The 14,041-nt window shown below is 36.1% G+C and overlaps 1 pseudogene; it reads left to right on the forward strand.

Annotated features, from left to right (window-relative positions):
- Positions 1-203: 203 nt before the first annotated feature.
- LOC148587570 (uncharacterized) lies at positions 204-9,997 on the forward strand (annotated as a pseudogene).
- The last annotated feature ends 4,044 nt before the right edge of the window (positions 9,998-14,041 follow it).

Consider the following 14,041-nt stretch of genomic DNA (forward strand, 5'->3'; position numbering starts at 1 on the left):
AATGAACAAAAGTTGATGGTTAATATGTTTTTATGCATTTGATGTAGTTAGCAATGAACAAAAGTTGGATGACAAAGAATAAATGGTCGGAGGAGTATGTGAGGGGGGTTAATGACTTTTTGGAGTTCGCATCTAACAACGGAACTCATAATGGGAAGATTCGTTGCCCGTGTACGAGGTGTGCCAATGGCACCTCGTGGGTACGGAGTATGGCACACACACATTTGATAAATTATGGAATTTGTCAAGGTTACTGATAAGTGCCAAATATTGCATATTTGGACCCCTTTATTTACATTAGTTAATCCTTTAGATGTGTCGTTATTTAATATTTTGTATTAGTTTTGTGTTTTTAGTATTTTGTAGGTCGTTAAAGAAAAACTGCAGCTTTAAAGGAAAAAATGCAAAGTTTGGAAGAAAGAATACTTTGAGAAGACCTAGATGATGTGGTTAAGTTTAACCAAATCCAAGAAAAATGTTAAATCGGATTAAAGATCAGATTGGATTAAATTTCAGATTGGATAAGATTTCGGATTGGATTCAAATTCAGATTTTGTATATGTCTCAGTATTTTGAACTTTCTGTCCAAATATCAGATTGAAGTAATTGAAGTGGCATTAGAAAGCTAACTCAATATACTATAGTTCATCATGAAATAGGATTTTCATAATTCGGAAGGTTACTATGCCAAAATCACCATGTAATATAAGGAAACAAATCTGGACAAATCCTATTCCGATTTCAGACTTCTATTTTGACTAGGAGATAGACCTCCGAATTATCTAGGTTTACTTAGGCTTCTAGGACTTCCCTAAGCCTATAAATAGACATCTTTACATTCAGGAAAAGGGAGAGAATTTCAGAGAGCAAAATTCTACAGTTTTTCTCTTTTTACTTTAGGTTTTATTTTTATGTGGAGCTAAATTCCTAACAAAGGTTGGGGATGAAGCCTCACCAATGAAGAACATCAATACTTTCATATAAGTCTTTATTTATCTGAATTTATTGGGTTTAATATTTCAATTGTTTTACTTCTTTTCAATGTGTGGAGTGATTCTTGGATATCTTTTGTGATTCAATGATACACTTGATAATTTAAGATAATTTCACATAATTGATTGCTTGATTTTATTTGCCTAAATAATTGGATATCCCTTGTGATTTGTTCTATGGATACATTTGGTGTTTCAATTAAGATTAGATATCTTTTGTGATTGACGGATACATCTAATGATTTAATTGATATTGGATTCCTCTTGTGATTTGTGCAATGAATAGATACATGGGATGGTTTTGATTAATTGTTTGAAGCATAGTAAAATATATCTAAGATTTTAATTGTGAGAACTTAGATTAATATTGATAAACATGGAAGTATGTTTTTATGATTCGATGAGTGTGACTTCCCAAACCTTAGTATTTTATCTCTTAGTTTATTTTAATTAGTTTATGTTTGTCTTTTAATTTTCAAAATCAAAATCAAAACCCTTTTGGAACTAGGTTAGGGTAAAATTAGTTTAGATATAAGTTGATCTTTCAAAAATACAATTCTCTATGGGTTCGACCTCGCACTTGCAATCCATTAAACTACAATCGATTTGTGCACTTGCGAGTTAACTAAATTTGTACAACAAGTTTTTGGGGCCATTGCCGGGAAATTGTTTATTTGTTGAAACCAATTTATTTCTATATTAAATTTATTCTTCTACTAGTTGTAATTAGGATTTTATTTTTTCTACAATTTGTTTTGTTTATTACTAATAAAAAATAGGGAAAAATATAAAAAAGCCCCCCAAACTACCAGCCGTTTTCGATTTAGCCCCCTAATGTTCCAAAAGTGATAAAGTAGCCCCCTAAACTACCAAACTATTGCATTTTGGCCACTCCGTTAGTCAAAACCGTCAGTTTGGACGGAAACTGCAAAACGACGTCGTTTGTTACAGGTAAGTTACTACAATGCCCTTTTGGGAAAAATATAAAAAAGCCCCCCAAACTACCAGCCGTTTTCATTTTAGCCCCCTAATATTCAGAAAGTGATAAAGTAGCCCCCAAACTACCAAACAATTGCAATTTAGCCACTCCGTTATTCATTACCGTCAAATATGATGAAAAATTTAAAACTACATCGTTTTGGCAATGGTAAGTTACCAAAATGCCATTTTTGGAAAAAAAATATATCATATTAAAACAAGCAAGCAAAACGGCGCCGTTTTGCTTGAAATTAGGGTTTCCTTACACTTACCAAAATGATGCCATTTTGGTAAGTGTTAGGAATTAAAAGAAAAAACCCTAGACCCCACGCAGGTGACCCACGAAAAAACCCCCAACCCCAGTTTATCTTTCTCCCCAAAACCGCCGGCCACCACGTCGTCTATCTCCGACAGCTTGTAAATCTTACCCATAACTCAATCTTTTTATTGTATTTCATGGTATAGCTGTCGGATCGGTGTTGTTTATCTACGAACGTGATTTTTTTCTTTGATTTCTACAATTGGTAAGAATTTTTCGGTGGCGCTTCGTAGCTAGTGGATGGTGTGGCCGGCGGTGATGGATGGTGGTGGTAGGGGCAGTCGTTTTGAGAGAAAGAGAGAGAGGGGCGTTGCGTTTTTTTCACTTGAGGGAGAAGGTTGCCGGAGATAGAACGATGTGGTGGTTGGCGGTTTGGGGGAGAGTGATAAACTGGGGTTGGGGGTTTCTTCTACGTGGTGTCTAAGGTTTTTTCTTTTTATTCCTAACACTTATCAAAACGGCGCCGTTTTGGTAAGTGTAAGGAAACCTTAATTTCAAGCAAAACGGCGCCATTTAGCGTGCTTGTTTTAATATGATTTTTTTTTTCTAAAAGGGTATTTTAGTAACTTACCATTGTCAAAACGACGTAATTTTGAATTTTCCATCACATTTGACAGTAATGACTAACGGAGTAGCCAAATTGCAACTGTTTGGTAGTTAAGGGGCTACTTTATCACTTTCTGAACATTAGGGGGCTAAAATGAAAACGGCTGGTAGTTTGGGGGGCTTTTTTATATTTTTCTCAAAAGGGCATTGTAGTAACTTACCCGTAACAAACGACGTCGTTTTGCAGTTTCCGTCCAAACTGACGGTTTTGACTAACGGAGTGGCCAAAATGCAATAATTTGGTAGTTTGGGGGGCTACTTTATCACTTTTGGAACATTAGGGGGCTAAATCGAAAACGGCTGGTAGTTTGTGGGGCTTTTTTATATTTTTCCCTAAAAAATAAAAAAATAAATTTTTTTTTCTTTTGTTTGTTTTTTGTTTTTTTTTGCTTGTTTTACAGCTCTGCCGCAGCACCTTCCGCACGCCTCTGCTAGTGCGATCAATTGCAGCTCTACTACGATCGAGCGCACTCGAAGCCAAGACAGCAAGTCAAGCCTACCTACGCTCGTCAACTGCCGTTTCTTCATTCGTACACATCGCAAGTGCAATTGAGCACAACTGCAGTACGTTCGAGCGCACTCACAGAAAAGGCAACAGTTCCGTAAATCTTTGCCAAAAATTTATTTTTGGTCATTTTTGTGAGTTTTTAAATTTTAGTTTTAATTTTTTTTATTGTGTTAGTTGTTTTTTTTAGTTTATTTTATTTTTCAAAAAAATGGTTGATGTGTTATGTGGGAAATTTGCATGCTAAAGAGTGAGGGTGAAGTATGGATTTTTCGTACAACATGCTTCTCCTAGTTGTAGGACACCAGCTCCTATCAACTACCCTAAAAAATTTTACCCATATAAACCATGTTCATACTGCTCCAATCTTATCATCATTATAGTGATTGTCCATCATGGGGACAAGTTTCTAATTTTCCATATGAGCAAATGAACACTAATTTCTCAAGTTCAGGGTTTGATTCAAAGTCCAATTATTACAACCCGGATTGGAGAAACCAATCAAATTTCTCATGGTCAGCTCAGGCTACAGGAAATTATGCTGGCCAATTTGATGGCACCATTCAGAATATCTGCAGTTCGATCACCAAGCTCAACCACCTGCGGATCAATCCATTGCTCAAATGCCACAGCCTACACCATGGAAGACATGATGAAAGCATTCATGCAATCAATTGATAAGAACATGCAAGATATGAACAGACTCAATCATGAGCTTAAAGAAGAACTGCGTCAATTCAATCAAGAGCTCAAAGATGCCAACACTCAAGCTACCGCAGGGAGGGAAGAATGGATTGGCCAGAGTGAGAATGAACCGCCTGCTTATCAATCCATCACTCAAGTGCAACAACCTCTTCCATAAGAGTTATCATTGGAAGACACATTCAAAGCATGCATGCAAAATATGCATCAAGCTGTACAAGAGCTCAAGACTTACAACTTACAAACCATACAAGAACTGCGTCAAGAGCTCAAAGATGCCAATATTCATGCTACTGCAGGGATGGAAGAATGGATTGGTGAGAGTGAGAATGAACATCCATCTGAACATCAACTTGACCCAATGACTCAATATTGGGACAATGAGAGCATAGAAGATAACAATAAGGAAGAAGAGTTTCAAAGTCAGTTGATGGCTAAAGGGCACTACATGATTGATGAGGATGAGTCCGGAAATTCTTATCATGAGCATGTCCAAGCCACCACCAACTTTGAAAGAGAGGAAAATGCTACATTAAATTATCTTCCCAAAGATGATATATGGCAACTTTGTCCAACTACTCACATTGATGACTTAGATAGAAGAAAATACTAACTCGGGGCTGCTAAGTCTATCTATGTTAGATTTATGAAGAAACGCGAACCATCTCTATTTTGTGAATATTGTTATAATCCCACTCACCACAAAAGCGGATGCCCATTCTTTTTACACTATGTAAGCGTGATGGAGGATGATGCTAGCATATCTCATCATGAATTTGTCAAATCTTATTATGCTTCTCTAGCACTAGTGCAACATTTTCCAACTACTCATGTTAATGACATAGGCGAGAGATTAGCCCAGTTCAGAGAAGCTAGAGTTGACCATCTTACATTGCCTAACAATCATCCACTATATAAGGCATGTTCATATTGTTATAATCCTTATCACAAGAGAGAAGAATGTCCATTCATTCTAAACTACATGATTGATGAGGAGGAAATTGTGAATAACATTGAGGAGGAAGAAAAAGAAGAAGAAGTTGAGCACCCTGAGCAAGTTGAGCACCATGAGAACAGTGAGCCATCAACAGATCCTGATCTACCTAGTGACATGAAAGTGAGTACTGAAGCTCCTGCCTGCATCACTGTCCCTCTTGAGACATATCAAGAGCTCAAAGCTTCATCGCCTGAATGTCTCAAAGAGCCATCTTATGTCAAGATACTCAAGGACTTGTGCACACAAGCACACAAATCTAGGAACCACTTCCTAAGAACTTTTGAAGCAAGCAATTCTACATAAGATGGCAAAACATCCTTCCAGAGTGCTATGAAGTTTTGAAGAAAAAGGGGTGGAAGGGATTGGTTGGACATTCGCATGATCGGGGGAAGCACTGTAAAGTTTTCTCCTCCAGTATATTTTTTGCACTTCACTCCACAAATTCTTTCTTTCATTTTTCAGTACATGTTATTTTTATTTGTTTTTGTTTCTAATAGTAATTAATCTTTTGATTTTTGTTTCTATAAAAAATAAAAAAAAAATAAAAAATAAAAAATTGCTGTTAGTTTTGATGACAGGTGTTTTGGTGTTTGAGTTTGGAGGATGCCCTACCCCTTTTTCACACCTTGATGTTTCCTTACTTCCGGTAATGTATTTCTATACTACACATTGATGGCAATGTGTAATTCAAGTTTGGGGGTATGGAAAAACACTTTGTCTATTTATTTTTGTTTTTATTTGTTCATTTTTATTTATCATTTTGTGTTAAAAAATTTGAAAAAAAAAAAAATTGTGCTATGTTGTTGTAAAGTTTGAGTTAAACTATAACTATGATTTACATTTCATTAGCTTGCTTAAAGGGTTGAAAACATCATTATGTCATTAGGAGTCTGACTCATTTGACTTATTTTTGGGTAAAAGAGATTTCACTTGTTTTGAGATAAATTTTATGAGTACATTAGCATGTTTTCTGTGAGGTATGATGTTTGAACTTAAGCTTGTTCTCTTTGAGATTTGTTGGATGACCTATTGATGAATAACCATTGGCTTGCAAGATATAAAAAAATAAAAATAAAAAATAAAAATAAAAAGAAGGAAAAAGAAAAGAAAGATCATGTTGAGTTTTTCGCTGAGTAACCGGACCTCTTGCCTCATTAAGCATTGAGTGTTCGCGTCAAAAGGTGTGAAGTTCAGTGTTGATTTATGATATGGCTAATCTGACTTCGTAGCCTTTTTGACTTAAGTTAATAAGCCCTTAGGGATGTTCTACATCTAGTGCCCTATAGCCACCTGGCTTGGGAGTTAATACTTGTTAAAGATCAGATTGGATTAAATTTCAGATTCGATAAGATTTCGGATTGGATTCAAATTTAGATTTTGAACATGTCTCAGTATTTTGACCATAACTTTCCTTTCAAATATTGGATTGAAGTGATTCAAGAGACATTGGAAAGTTAACTCAAAATACTACAGTTCATTGTGAAATAGGATTTTCCTAATTCGGACTGTTACTATGCCAAAATTGCCCCGTAATATAAGGACACAAATCTGGACGAATCCTATTCCGATTTCAGACTTCTATTTTGACTAGGAGACAGACCTCCGAATTATCTAGGTTTACTTGGGCTTCTAGGACTTCCTTAAGCCTATAAATAGACCTCTTTGCATTCAAGAAAAGGGAGAGAATTCCATAGAGCAAAATTCTATAGTTTTTCTCTTTTTAGTTTAGGTTTTCTTTAGATTTAGGTTTTATTTTTATGTGGAGCTAAATTCCTAACTAAGGCTGGGGATGAAGCCTCACCGATGAAGTACATCAATACTTTCATGTAAGTCATTATTTATCTGATTTTATTGGGTTTAATATTTCAATTGTTTTACTTCTTTTCATTGTGTGGAGTGATTCTTGGATATCTTTTGTGATTCAATGATACACTTGATGATTTAAGATAATTTCACATAATTGATTGCTTGATTTTATTTGCCTAAATAATTGGATATCCTTTGTGATTTGTTCTATGGATACATTTGGTGTTTCAATTAAGATTGGATATCTTTTGTGATTTACGGATACATTTGATGAGTTAATTGATATTGGATTCCTCTTGTGATTTGTGCAATGAATGGATACATGGGATGATTTTGATTAATTGTTTGCAGTATAGTAAAACATATCTAAGATTTTAATTATGAGAATTTCATATTAATATTGATAAACATGGAAGTATGTTGTTATGATTCGGTGAGTATGAAGTCCCAAACCTTAGTATTTGATCTCTTAGTTTATTTTAATAAGTTTATGTTTGTCTTGTAATTTTCAAAATCAAAATCAAAACCCTTTTGGAACTAGGTTAGTGTAAAATTAGTTTAGATATAAGTTGATCTTTCAAAAATACAATTCTCTGTGGGTTTGACCTCGCACTTGCAATCCATTAAACTACAGTCAATTCGTGCACTTGCGAGTTAAATAAATTTGCACAACAGTTACACTTGTTGGTATGCTCATGGAGAACAACTTGGGACTGCTTCTAGTCATCAGGCTACTAACATCCCCTTTCATAGGGAGCCAATGCATGACGATTCCAGTGGAATGCTTGACATGTTGCATGAGGTTTTTCCTATTGTGACGAATCCTAATATGAGTCAATGCCCTATATCCAAAATGGGTGGGGAAGTTGAAGGAGTACACGAAGATTGACAAGGTACTAGTCAGGGTAGTGCAAAGTTTTATGAATTCTTCAATGATGCTAAGAAGCCACTATATAAAGGGTGCACAGAATATACTAAGTTTATTGCTATTGTAGACATGTATAATTTAAAGTGTATGTCTGGGTGGAGTAATAACTCATTTACATTGTTGCTTGAAAAGTTGAGTAAAATGCTTCCACCGGATGCGCCGTTGCCCAATAACACATATCAGGTTAAAAAGAACATGACGGAGTTGGGGCTTGGATATGAGAAGATTCCGGTTTGTCATAATGGTCTCATGTTGTTCTGAAAAGACAATGAGAATCTGAAAAATTGTATAGTGTGTGGAAAATCGAAGTGGAAGGATATTATGAATGTGGCTGAGTCATCTAAAAAATTGAAGAAGATTTTGCGGTGGTTTTTTTTGAAATCAAGATTGCAGAGGGTATTCATGGTCATCAAAAACCGCTTCAGATATGAAGTGGCATGTAGAGAATCGAACGAATGATGGGGTACTAAGGCATCCAGCCGATGCCTTAGCTTGGAAGGCATTTGATTCACAGTACCCCGATTTTACTTTTGACTCGTGCAATGTTAGACTTGGATTAGCATCAAATGTTTTAATTCTTTCGGAAACATGAGCACAAGTTATAGTACGTGGCAGGTTATTTTGGTACCATACAATTTACCTCATTGGATGTGCATGCAACAATCATCTTTAATGTTGTCGTTGATTATCCCAGGCTGAAAATCACCCTCTTTCAAAATAGATGTGTACCTAGAGCCTTTAATCTTAGAGTTGAAGGAATTGTGGGATGTTGGAGAACTAACTTATGATGTATCCTCTAATGAGATGTTTACGTGTGTGCTGCCTTGATGTGGATGATAAATGATTCTCATGCGTATGGTGATTTGTCTGGGTTGAGGACAAAAGGACGGAACGCATCTCCTTGTTGTATGGGTAGTACACAGTCTAAGTGGTTAAAATATGGGACCAAATTTCGCTATATGGGGCATAGACAATACTTCCCAATGGATCATATGTGGAGAAAGAAACGAACGTTGTTTGATGGTACCCAAGAATTGAATCATCCACCTCCTATGCCAACTGGCGATGAAATTTGGAGACAAGTTAAAGGTGTTGATAGTGTTGTTGAGGTTATTAGGAAAGAGGTGGGTCCTGATGAGCAATCAATATGGAAGAAGTGAAGTATTTTCTTCACATTGCCTTACTGGAAAAATAATATGTTGCGCCACAATCTTGATGTAATGCACATAGAGAAAAATGTGGTCGACAATATTATTGGCACGTTGTTGAACATGAAGAACAAAATGAAAGATAACATTAAAGCACGTTTGGACTTAAAAGAATTGGGTTTAAGACCTGAACTTCACCCAATTTCTGAAGGTGCAAACAAGACGTATTTTCTCGCAGCCTGTTTCACAATGACTAAGAAGGAGAAAACGGACTTCTAAAAAGTTATAATACATAATGTAAAAATGCCTAATGGACATGCTTCAAACGTGCCACATTGTATCAGAGTTGAAGAATGTAGTATTGTAGGTTTGAAGAGTCATGATAGCCATATTCTAATGCAACAACTTATGCCAATTGCTTTGTGCGGATCCTTACCGAATAAGGTTGTGAAACCTTTAATTGAGTTGTCTAGTTACCTTAAAGAGATTTGTTCCAAAACTAAAATTGGAAGATTTCGATCGACTTGAGTCTCGAATCCCTTACATACTGTGCCAATTGGAAATGGTCTTCCCACCCTGATTTTTCACAGTGATGGTACACCTTCTCGTACATTTGGCTACTAAATGTAGGCTAGGTGGACCCGTTCACTATCGGTGGATGCATGTCTTTGAAAGGTCTGAAATTATTATAATGCAAACTAATATTATTTTTTTTCTTATTTGACATGATACTTATATACTTTATTTAATATATGTGCTTACATCGATATAAGGGTTACGTACACAATAAAGCAACACCTGAAGATTGTATTGCTGAAGGGTACATAGTAGAGGAATTATTGACGTTTTGTTCGTGCTATTTGGAATCATCGCAAACGATATTCAATAGACCCATTAGAAACCATGACGATGCTAGAGGAGAGCTCAAGAGTTTCAATCATGATGAAAAATCATTGGCTCAGACACATCGATATATACTCTTCAACTCTGATGATTTCATTCCATTCCGCATGTGAGTTTCATTTTTAATTTGTACACATAGAAATTCATTACATTTTGAAAAAGTAATTGTAACATGAATTTGTGGTCCCACCCACAAATATAGGACGCACAAGGAGGAGCTAAAGACGAGAAATTGTAGGAATCGACGAATGAAAAATGAATTAGATAAGTTGCACAGAGATCAATTTTGTGATTGGTTCCGGGGCTATGTAAGTGTTATTTTTAAGTCAAATAACTAATATTACGAGATTACACACTTAATTGTTATACTAATTGCAAATAAAAATGTGCAAATATCAGGTTCAAAACATGGATGACTTTCGTAGAAATGAAATTGATGGTAAAATTGTATCTCATTCCATAGGTCCTATAAAGGTGTCCCAGGAATTTAAGCGATATGTTGTGAATGGCGTGATGTTTCGCATTAAAGGTTATGAAAAGGGAAAATCAATACAAAATAGTGGAGTTTATGTATTTGAAGATGACACTGCATACTATGGCCAACTAACACGCATCATTGCGGATTATGATGGATCTCGATATGTACTATTCAAGTGTGATTGGGCAAACATTGCTCTGGGCAGCGGTTACAAGATTGATGACTTTGGTTATAGCCTTGTGAATTTTTCGCGTCTAATACACACCAGGGAACGGATTATTGATGATCCATTCGTATTGTCTTCCCAAGTTTCTCAAGTATATTATGTAGTTGATGAAAGAAACCAGAATTGGGTTGTTGTTGTGAAGACAAAACCAAGAGACGTATTTGACAATGGTGAAGGGCACGTGGATGAAAATGATGTGGATGACTATAATGATAATGAACCTTCCAACCTTAACATTGAGGGAGTACTTGAGGATGTCATTGATAATCTTGTATGTGATCGAAATGGCACAGAAGGAATAACACTTGATACCCATGAGGATTTAAGAGATGAAATTCATCATGATGAAAGTCAGGAGGACTTAACATAGTCATCGTTATGTATTCACTTTTGAAATGTTCATTTGTTCATTCGAGTGTGGATGTAAGTGTTCACGTGATTGCTGATGATTTTTTGTGATTATTACATACTTTGGTGCTATTACTCTGATATGATGTTGATTGGTGTATGCATATGGCCCCGAACAAACGATTAAGGACTACCCGATCTGTGCAGCCTGTGGAGGCCCCTACACAACATGATTCCATCGGCGGTGGACCTTCTCTCCAAGGAGCTACTAGCAATGATGATTTAGGGGCTTTTCTCCCTAATGAGGATCCTGAGCAGACAATTCCCACACCTGGGGAGGTAGACACCGGTGGTTTGTGTAACATATTGTTGCTTTTTTAAAAAAATTAATTGAAATATATTTTCAAAATTCTTAACATTAATTTTATTTTCTACACATTGCAAGCAACAAGAGAAGGCATGGTGTTACCCGCATGGCAGACATAGGGAATTTACCGGAGGATGAAAAAGTAATCATTGAATTTAATGACATGGGTCAGCCAATTGGCGATCATGGCGGGAAGTTCAGTACTTTCGTTGGCACACTTGTTAGGGATAAGAACATTATGCCTATAGATGTTGTGAATTGGAAGAAAGTTCCTAATAGACACAAGGCAGATGCGTGGAACTTAATACAAGTATGAAAATTTCATTTTATGTTGACGTCTTCTATATATTTTGTAATAATTTTAAAAATTGCAACAATAACATCATTAATTTTTTTATTTGATTGTAGAAAAAGTTCTTGATACCAGAACACCAAACCCCGAAAATCAAAAAATGGGTACTGCAAAACATGGGAAAGCAATTGCGGGGTACTGGAATGAATTGAAGAGTACTCACTACTCACAAGCGCACGAGTCGTGTGCAATATAGCGTGTGTGCAAGTGCGAGGTCGATCCACAGGGATTTGTGTTGTGTAAACCAATTTCTATTTAAACCAACTCTATTTTAACCTAGTTCCGAATTTCGTGATTTTTGTCGTGCAAAATAAAACATAAACTAAAGAAAATGATGAAATAAAATGGTAAAGAACACTAAGGTTTTAGAATTCACTTCGCCAAATCTTAACTCTATATTCTCGTATTTGTTCCTACAATCGAAAAACTATATTCGATGTTTTACAAATATCAAGTTTAAATCATTCAATGAATCCACCAATTTTTACAAATCACAACAAATATCCGATTCGAAATTAAATTATCCTATGTATCCGTTTGGTTAACGAATCACAACGGATATCCGATTTCAATCGAATGATTTGATGTATCCGAAGGATGAAACACATCAAATATCCAACTCCAACACATAACAGTTCATCACATTCAATTAAAAGATATAAATCAAGCAATTGAATGAAAATCTACAACATCCTTATTTGAAGTCAAAATTGTATAAACAAAATACGAGAATACATGAGTTTGTCAATGACGAAGCTTCATCTTCAACCTTAGTTGAAAGATTTAGCCTCTCATGATAACAAAAATAATCACCAATTCAATTGACATCATGAAAAAGATAAAACTTACAATGGAAAACAAAACAAACGCCCCAAAAACCTAGAAAACATGAATTTTGACAACGTACGGCGCCCCCGGCTAGTCTTTCCCCCCTTTACAATGAAAAAGAATGATATTTATAAGCTAATTTTAGGGTTTTAGCGCTGTCAGGTCGGCTGAGTGCGCTCGATCGCACGAGCGCACTCTAGGTGCGCTCGATCGCACTCATGCAACATGCGTTTTGTTGCGCGGGCGCGAGTGCGCTCGATCGCACTAAATGTGCGCTCGAGCGCACTTCCAGTCATAATTTGCCTACTCTTGTGACATATGAATTTTTAGATCTTTGAGTTAGCTTTTCAATGACACTAAGATCACCTCAATCCGAGCTGTACAACTCAAGATATGTCCTTTTTAGTGGGACTCGTCGAGTGCGAATCATCGCTTGATCCCAATTTGCTACCAATGCTCCATGAAGTGTCTTAAGCCCCATAATGAGTTGCAAATATCACCTTAAAGCCGTATTTTCCTCTTAACGACTTGAAAATCACTAAAACACCAAAACTAACCAAAACATCAGAAAATACTAAAGCTAAAGGCTTAGCAAATGCAAATTAAGGGGTCCAAATATGCAATATTTGGCACTCATCACTCACTTCAGCAATTCATTAACTGCTGCAGAAATAGTGGTGAGTCCTGACTCAACCAAAATTAACATCATGCAATTTGCAAATCTTGTAAACTATTGGAAAAATGGAAAAGTTCAGGTACCAAACTTATAAAAATAATTTATAAGCAACTACAGAATTTTAAATGTTTGCCAGTATTATATTGACAACGTAGGAGAAGGCGCAAGTTGCTAAGGTGAGCCGATCAAAACAAGAAATCAACCATGCATCAGGGCCAAAAAGCTTTGCTCGATGCACCAACGAAATGGTACTTAATTTTTAGTTAGTAGTACAATTGAAGTTGTTGAGTTTGCTTACAAACATGATAAATTGAAATGTGTAGAGGAAATCTATTGGGGCTATACCAACCAGGCCCGTAGTCTTTGTTGACACACATAAGCATAATGATGGCACGCATGTGAACGAGGAGACAAGTAATATTTAATACCACTAATTAACTAGTATTGTTTTAAATTTTATTTATTTCTTCACTAAGCTTAATGTGCTTGCTACTGTATTTCATGGCTTCACTTGGTTACAGTCTCAAATTGAGGAGAACATAATGCAGGAGCCTCCAAACTCGCAAGAGGGTACCCAAGTGGGCAACATGATGTACCATCATAATGATGCCGACTCAAAATCTTTGGGTAAGGAACGTCATGGTCGGGTGCGTGGGTTTGGACTAGGGATTACCCCTTCATCCCTTCTAGGTCATGGTAGTTCACAATCTATTGCCAATGCTTCTACACCAGAAGATGCACAAGAACTTGCAGCACTAAGGTTAGAGGTAGCAGAGTTGAGGCGACAACGAGAGGTTAAATTATAATCCATCTATTTCCTAAATTATGTTATGTTGTATTACATTCATTTGGTTTCATCAACTATGTTCTAATTGTTTATTG

Source organism: Corylus avellana, chromosome 2 (assembly GCF_965113065.1).
Source record: "Corylus avellana chromosome 2, dhCorAvel1.hap1.2, whole genome shotgun sequence".
Classification (NCBI taxonomy): Eukaryota; Viridiplantae; Streptophyta; class Magnoliopsida; order Fagales; family Betulaceae; genus Corylus; species Corylus avellana.